This window comes from Oncorhynchus keta, unplaced genomic scaffold (assembly GCF_023373465.1).
Source record: "Oncorhynchus keta strain PuntledgeMale-10-30-2019 unplaced genomic scaffold, Oket_V2 Un_contig_28682_pilon_pilon, whole genome shotgun sequence".
NCBI classification, from domain to species: domain Eukaryota; kingdom Metazoa; phylum Chordata; class Actinopteri; order Salmoniformes; family Salmonidae; genus Oncorhynchus; species Oncorhynchus keta.
This window is the reverse complement of record NW_026286168.1, coordinates 1-5,948: the sequence shown is the minus strand read 5'-3', so window position 1 is coordinate 5,948 and position 5,948 is coordinate 1. Positions and strand designations below refer to the sequence as shown.

The 5,948-nt window shown below is 50.7% G+C and overlaps 1 long non-coding RNA gene across 6 annotated transcripts; it reads left to right on the top strand.

Moving 5' to 3' along the window:
• Positions 1-1,013: 1,013 nt before the first annotated feature.
• On the top strand, positions 1,014-2,341 carry LOC127923178 (uncharacterized). Of its 6 annotated transcripts, XR_008113559.1 has the most exons (8): positions 1,014-1,071; positions 1,123-1,272; positions 1,419-1,468; positions 1,518-1,667; positions 1,819-1,868; positions 2,017-2,066; positions 2,136-2,185; positions 2,283-2,341. It is a non-coding gene; the product is annotated as an uncharacterized LOC127923178 (long non-coding RNA). The 6 variants fall into 6 exon arrangements; XR_008113557.1 differs by lacking the exon at positions 1,819-1,868 and having other exon boundaries at positions 1,020-1,071; XR_008113560.1 differs by lacking the exon at positions 2,017-2,066 and having other exon boundaries at positions 1,020-1,071.
• Positions 2,342-5,948: the final 3,607 nt, after the last annotated feature.

Below are 5,948 nucleotides of genomic sequence, written 5' to 3'. Positions count from 1 at the left end.
CACAGTAGGGCTCTTCCCATTACAGTAGGGCTGGTCTTCACAGTAGGGCTGGTCTGTCTTCCATTACAGTAGGGCTGGTCTGGTCTTCCATCACAGTAGGGCTGGTCTGGTCTTCCATCACAGTAGGGCTGGTCTGGTCTTCCCTCACAGTAGGGCTGGTCTGGTCTTCCATCACAGTAGGGCAGTCTTCCATTACAGTAGGGCTGGTCTGGTCTTCCATCACAGTAGGGCTGGTCTTCCCTCACAGTAGAGCTGGTCTGGTCTTCCATCACAGTAGGGCTGGTCTGGTCTTCCTCACAGTAGGGCTGGTCTGGTCTTCCATCACAGTAGGGCTGGTCTAGTCTTCCATTACAGTAGGGCTGGTCTGGTCTTCCATCACAGTAGGGCTGGTCTGGTCTTCCCTCACAGTAGAGCTGGTCTGGTCTTCTATCACAGTAGGGCTGGTCTGGTCTTCCATCACAGTAGGGCTGGTCTAGGTCTTCCATCACAGTAGGGTCTGCTGGTCTGGTCTTCCCTCACAGTAGGGCTGGTCTGGTCTTCCATCACAGTAGGGCTGGTCTAGTCTTCCATTACAGTAGGGCTGGTCTGGTCTTCCATTGGTCTGGTCTTCTATCACAGTAGGGCTGGTCTGGTCTGGTCTTCCATCACAGTAGGGCTGGTCTGGTCTTCCATCACAGTAGGGCTGGTCTGGTCTTCCATCACAGTAGGGCTGTCTAGTCTTCCATCACAGTAGGGCTGGTCTGGTCTTCCATCACAGTAGAGCTGGTCTGGTCCATCACAGTAGGGCTGGTCTGGTCTTCCATCACAGTAGGGCTGGTCTGGTCTTCCATCACAGTAGGGCTGGTCTGGAAAATTACAGATCTGGTCTGTCTTCCATCACAGTAGGGCTGGTCTGGTCTTCCATCACAGTAGGGCTGGTCTGGTCTTCCATCACAGTAGGGCTGGTCTGGTCTTCCCATCAAGGGCTGGTCTGGGAGAGGCTCAAGGCTGGTGGTCTTCCAACAAACAGATCAGGTGCTAGGTGTTAAAAGAGGGAGAGGTAAAGGTAACACCAACAGATCAGGGTGCTAGGTGTTAAAAGAGGCTCAAGAGGCTGGGAACACTAACAGATCAGGGTGCTAGGTGTTAAAAGAGGGAGAGGTAAAGGTAACACCAACAGATCAGGGTGCTAGGTGTTAAAAGAGGGAGAGGTAAAGGTAACACCAACAGATCAGGGTGCTAGGTGTTAAAAGAGGGAGAGGTAAAGGTAACACCAACAGATCAGGGTGCTAGGTGTTAAAGAGGGAGAGGTAAAGGTAACACTAACAGATCAGGGTGCTAGGTGTTAAAAGAGGAGAGGTAAAGGTAACACCAACAGATCAGGGTGCTAGGTGTTAAAAGAGGAGAGGTAAAGGTAACACCAACAGATCAGGTGCTAGGTGTTAAAAGAGGGAGAGGTAAAGGTAACACCAACAGATCAGGGTGCTAGGTGTTAAAAGAGGAGAGGTAAAGGTAACACCAACAGATCAGGGTGCTAGGTGTTAAAAGAGGGAGAGGTAAAGGTAACACCAACAGATCAGGGTGCTAGGTGTTAAAAGAGGGAGAGGTAAAGGTAACACCAACAGATCAGGGTGCTAGGTGTTAAAAGAGGGAGAGGTAAAGGTAACACCAACAGATCAGGGTGCTAGGTGTTAAAAGAGGAGAGGTAAAGGTAACACCAACAGATCAGGGTGCTAGGTGTTAAAAGAGGGGAGAGGTAAAGGTAACACCAACAGATCAGGGTGCTAGGTGTTAAAAAAGAGGGAAGGTAAAGGTAACACCAACAGATCAGGGTGCTAGGTGTTAAAAGAGGGAGAGGTAAAGGTAACACCAACAGATCAGGGTGCTAGGTGTTAAAAAAGGGAGAGGTAAAGGTAACACCAACAGATCAGGGTGCTAGGTGTTAAAAGAGGAGAGGTAAAGGTAACACCAACAGATCAGGGTGCTAGGTGTTAAAAGAGGAGAGGTAAAGGTAACACCAACAGATCAGGGTGCTAGGTGTTAAAAGAGGGAGAGGTAAAGGTAACACCAACAGATCAGGGTGCTAGGTGTTAAAGAGGGAGAGGATCAGGGTGCTAGGTGTTCAAAGAGGTAACACCAACAGATCAGGGTGCTAGGTGTTAAAAGAGGGAGAGGTAAAGGTAACACCAACAGATCAGGGTGCTAGGTGTTAAAAGAGGGAAGGTAAAGTAACACCAACAGATCAGGGTGCTAGGTGTTAAAGAGGGAGAGGTAAAGGTAACACCAACAGATCAGGGTGCTAGGTGTTAAAAGAGGGAGAGGTAAAGGTAACACCAACAGATCAGGGTGCTAGGTGTTAAAAGAGGAGAGGTAAAGGTAACACCAACAGATCAGGGTGCGAGGTGTTAAAGGGGTGCTGCCTGAATGTTGGGGGTCAATGAAATACTATAAATGTCTTGTCCTTTTTTTGTCCAGTCAAAAATCTTCACCAGGACTCCAACGCTGTATCTGGACTTGAAGCTGGATGGAGGAGCCAAGCATGTACAACCAGTTCCTTCAGGTAAAAACATCTTTACTGAATAGGCCTTCTGTGGCTCTGGTCCAGGGTGTTACCTGCTCCTTGAAGAAAGCTCTAGCTGCATGTAACACCATGGACCAGAGCTTGGTCTACTGTAGCGATATTGTTCTGTGTGCTCCATTCATCCACAATCTGGCACTAAATCTGTTGACCTTTTCAGTAAAGTTAGCAGAACCTTTCAACTCAAACCCTAGCTAAGTGCTGTGTGGTGTGTATGACACCGCTTTCTCATTGTGGGAACTGTCCTGTACCTGACGTTGGTTTGTGGTGGGACAAAGTTACTATCTACTGTCTGTGACAAACAGAAGTCCTCCAGGGTTGGGAGTCTTCTAAAGTTTATACAACTGGCTTGGTTTCCATGGTCACCCTGCCTGTTCTCTATGGAGTCTGGTGCTGTGTGGTTGCTATGGAGTCAGTGAGTCAGTGTGTGTGGTTGCTATGGAGTCAGTGGTGCTGTGTGGTTGCTATGGAGTCTGGTGCTGTGTGGTTGCTATGGAGTCAGTGGTGCTGTGTGGTTGCTATGGAGTCTGGTGCTGTGTGGTTGCTATGGAGTCAGTGGTGCTGTGTTGAATGGTCACATTATACCATACGTAAGACGTTAAGTAGTCCATTACTTTGTGTGTGTGTGTGCGTGCGTGCGTGCGTGCGCGTGCGTGCGTGTGTGTGTGTGTGTGTGTGCGTGCGTGCGTGCGTGCGTGTGCGTGCGTGCGTGCGTGCGCGTGCGCGCGTGCGTGCGCGTCGTGCGTGCGTGCGTGCGTGCACACAGTCAGTGTTGGTGCGTTGAATGGATGGCTCCCCGTCATCGTATTACAGGGCCCTATGGTGGATTAGATATGAGACCATCTCAGTGTTATGGCCCACAGCTCACATGGCAAGACGTCGGTATACCAAGTGGTCAGACTCGCCCACCAAGTCACATCATTTACAATATGAGGCTTTATAAATGTGGTGATTGTTATTGTATACTGTGACAGTTAACTTGTTAATGAGGTAACAAAATGCATTATCAATGCCAGTCCAAAACAACAGTTTTTCTATCATCTCTGCTAGGATGGACCTCGTTTATCTACACACTGGCAGGATCTGTCTGTGTTGGTGAGTTTCCTCTGTTTAGTTTCTGTTCAACAGTTTTCCATTAGTTCCTAACTGCCCTGCAGCCTCATGTTGATGGTCACCCAGAACAGTGTCGTGTTTGGTAGTGGTTCAGAAACACTCTGCATCTTGTTGCTGTCCCTCGTCCAGAGAGAGAGAGACAATCAAACAGAGCAGGTGCATTTATTTATTAATGTTCCCTTCCTCCTCTCCTCCGTCCTCTCTGGGATGTTCCTTCCCTTCATCTCCTCCATCCTCTATGGGATGTTCCCTTCCTCATCTCCTCCATCCTCTATGGGATGTTCCCTTCCTCTTCTCCTCCATCCTCTATGGGATGTTCCCCCTCCTCCTCCGTCCTCTTCCCTTCCTCATCTCCTCCATCCTCTGGGATGTTCCCTTCCTCATCTCCTCCTCCTCCGTCCTCTCTGGGATGTTCCCTTCCTCATCTCCTCCGTCCTCTCTGGGATGTTCCCTTCCTCATCTCCTCCGTCCTCTGGGATGTTCCCTTCCCTCATCTCCTCCGTCCTCCCTTCCTCATCTCCTCCGTCCTCTCTGGGATGTTCCCTTCCTCCTCTCCTCTGTCCTCTCTGGGATGTTCCCTTCCTCTTCTCCTCTCCTCCGTCCTCTCTGGGATGTTCCCTTCCTCATCTCCTCTGTCCTCTCTGGGATGTTCCCTTCCTCCTCTCCTCTGTCCTCTCTGGGATGTTCCCTTCCTCCTCTCCTCTGTCCTCTCTGGGATGTTCCCTTCCTCCTCTCCTCTGTCCTCTCTGGGATGTTCCCTTCCTCATCTCCTCTGTCCTCTCTGGGATGTTCCCTTCCTCCTCTCCTCTGTCCTCTCTGGGATGTTCCCTTCCTCCTCTCCTCTGTCCTCTCTGGGATGTTCCCTTCCTCCTCTCCTCTGTCCTCTCTGGGATGTTCCCTTCCTCCTCTCCTCTGTCCTCTCTGGGATGTTCCCTTCCTCCTCTCCTCTGTCCTCTCTGGGATGTTCCCTTCCTCCTCTCCTCTCCTCTCTGGGATGTTCCTTCCTCCTCTCCTCTGTCCTCTCTGGGATGTTCCCTTCCTCTCCTCTCCTCTGTCCTCTCTGGATGTTCCCTTCCTCCTCTCCTCTGTCCTCTCTGGGATGTTCCCTTCCTCATCTCCTCTCCTCCGTCCTCTCTGGGATGTTCCCTTCCTCTCCTCTCCTCCGTGGATGTTCCTCTCTGGGATGTTCCCTTCCTCCTCTCCTCCGTCCTCTCTGGGATGTTCCCTTCCTCCTCTCCTCCCCTCTCTGGGATGTTCCCTTCCTCCTCTCCTCTGTCCTCTCTGGATGTTCCCTTCCTCATCTCCTCTCCTCCGTCCTCTCTGGGATGTTCCCTTCCTCTTCTCCTCCTCTGGGATGTTCCCTTCCTCCTCTCCTCCGTCCTCTCTGGGATGTTCCCTTCCTCATCTCCTCTCCTCCGTCCTCTCTGGGATGTTCCCTTCCTCATCTCCTCCGTCCTCTCTCTGGGATGTTCCCTTCCTCATCCTCTCCTCCGTCCTCTCTGGGATGTTCCCTTCCTCCTCTCCTCCGTCCTCTCTGGGATGTTCCCTTCCTCATCTCCTCCGTCCTCTCTGGGATGTTCCCTTCCTCCTCTCCTCCCGTCCTCTCTCTGGGATGTTCCCTTCCTCATCTCCTCTGTCCTCTCTGGGATGTTCCCTTCCTCTTCTCCTCTCCTCCGTCCTCTCTGGGATGTTCCCTTCCTCCTCTCCTCTGGGATGTCATGTCAACGTTGGGATGTAGCCTTCTGATCTGAAGCCAATAGCAACTCTAGAATGGTTTAGGAATGGGACAAAATCCCACTTGAACCCTTCATGTTGTGATTCATGTTCAAGGGCAACTTTCCCTATATAGAGCCCTATGGGGAACTGGCCAAAAGTAGTGCACTATGTAGGAATAGGGTGCCCCTATGCAGGCCTGGCCAAAAGTAGTGCACTATGTAGGGAATAGGGTGCCATATGGGATGCAGAAATAGATGTATGTCTTATGGTACTATACCTGTATGAATGGTTTCACCTACAGTCCTGTGACACCCTGCTATACAGAGTTGAACTGTTCCCTACAGTCCTGACACTGCTATACAGAGGTGAACTGTTCCTACAGTCCTGTGACACCCTGCTATACAGAGATGAACTGTTCCCTACAGTCCTGTGACACCCTGCTATACAGAGGTGAACTGTTCCCTACAGTCCTGTAACACCCTGCTATACAGAGTTGAACTGTTCACCTGCTATACAGTCTGTTCTGTGACACCCTGCTATACAGAGTTGAACTGTTCCCTAC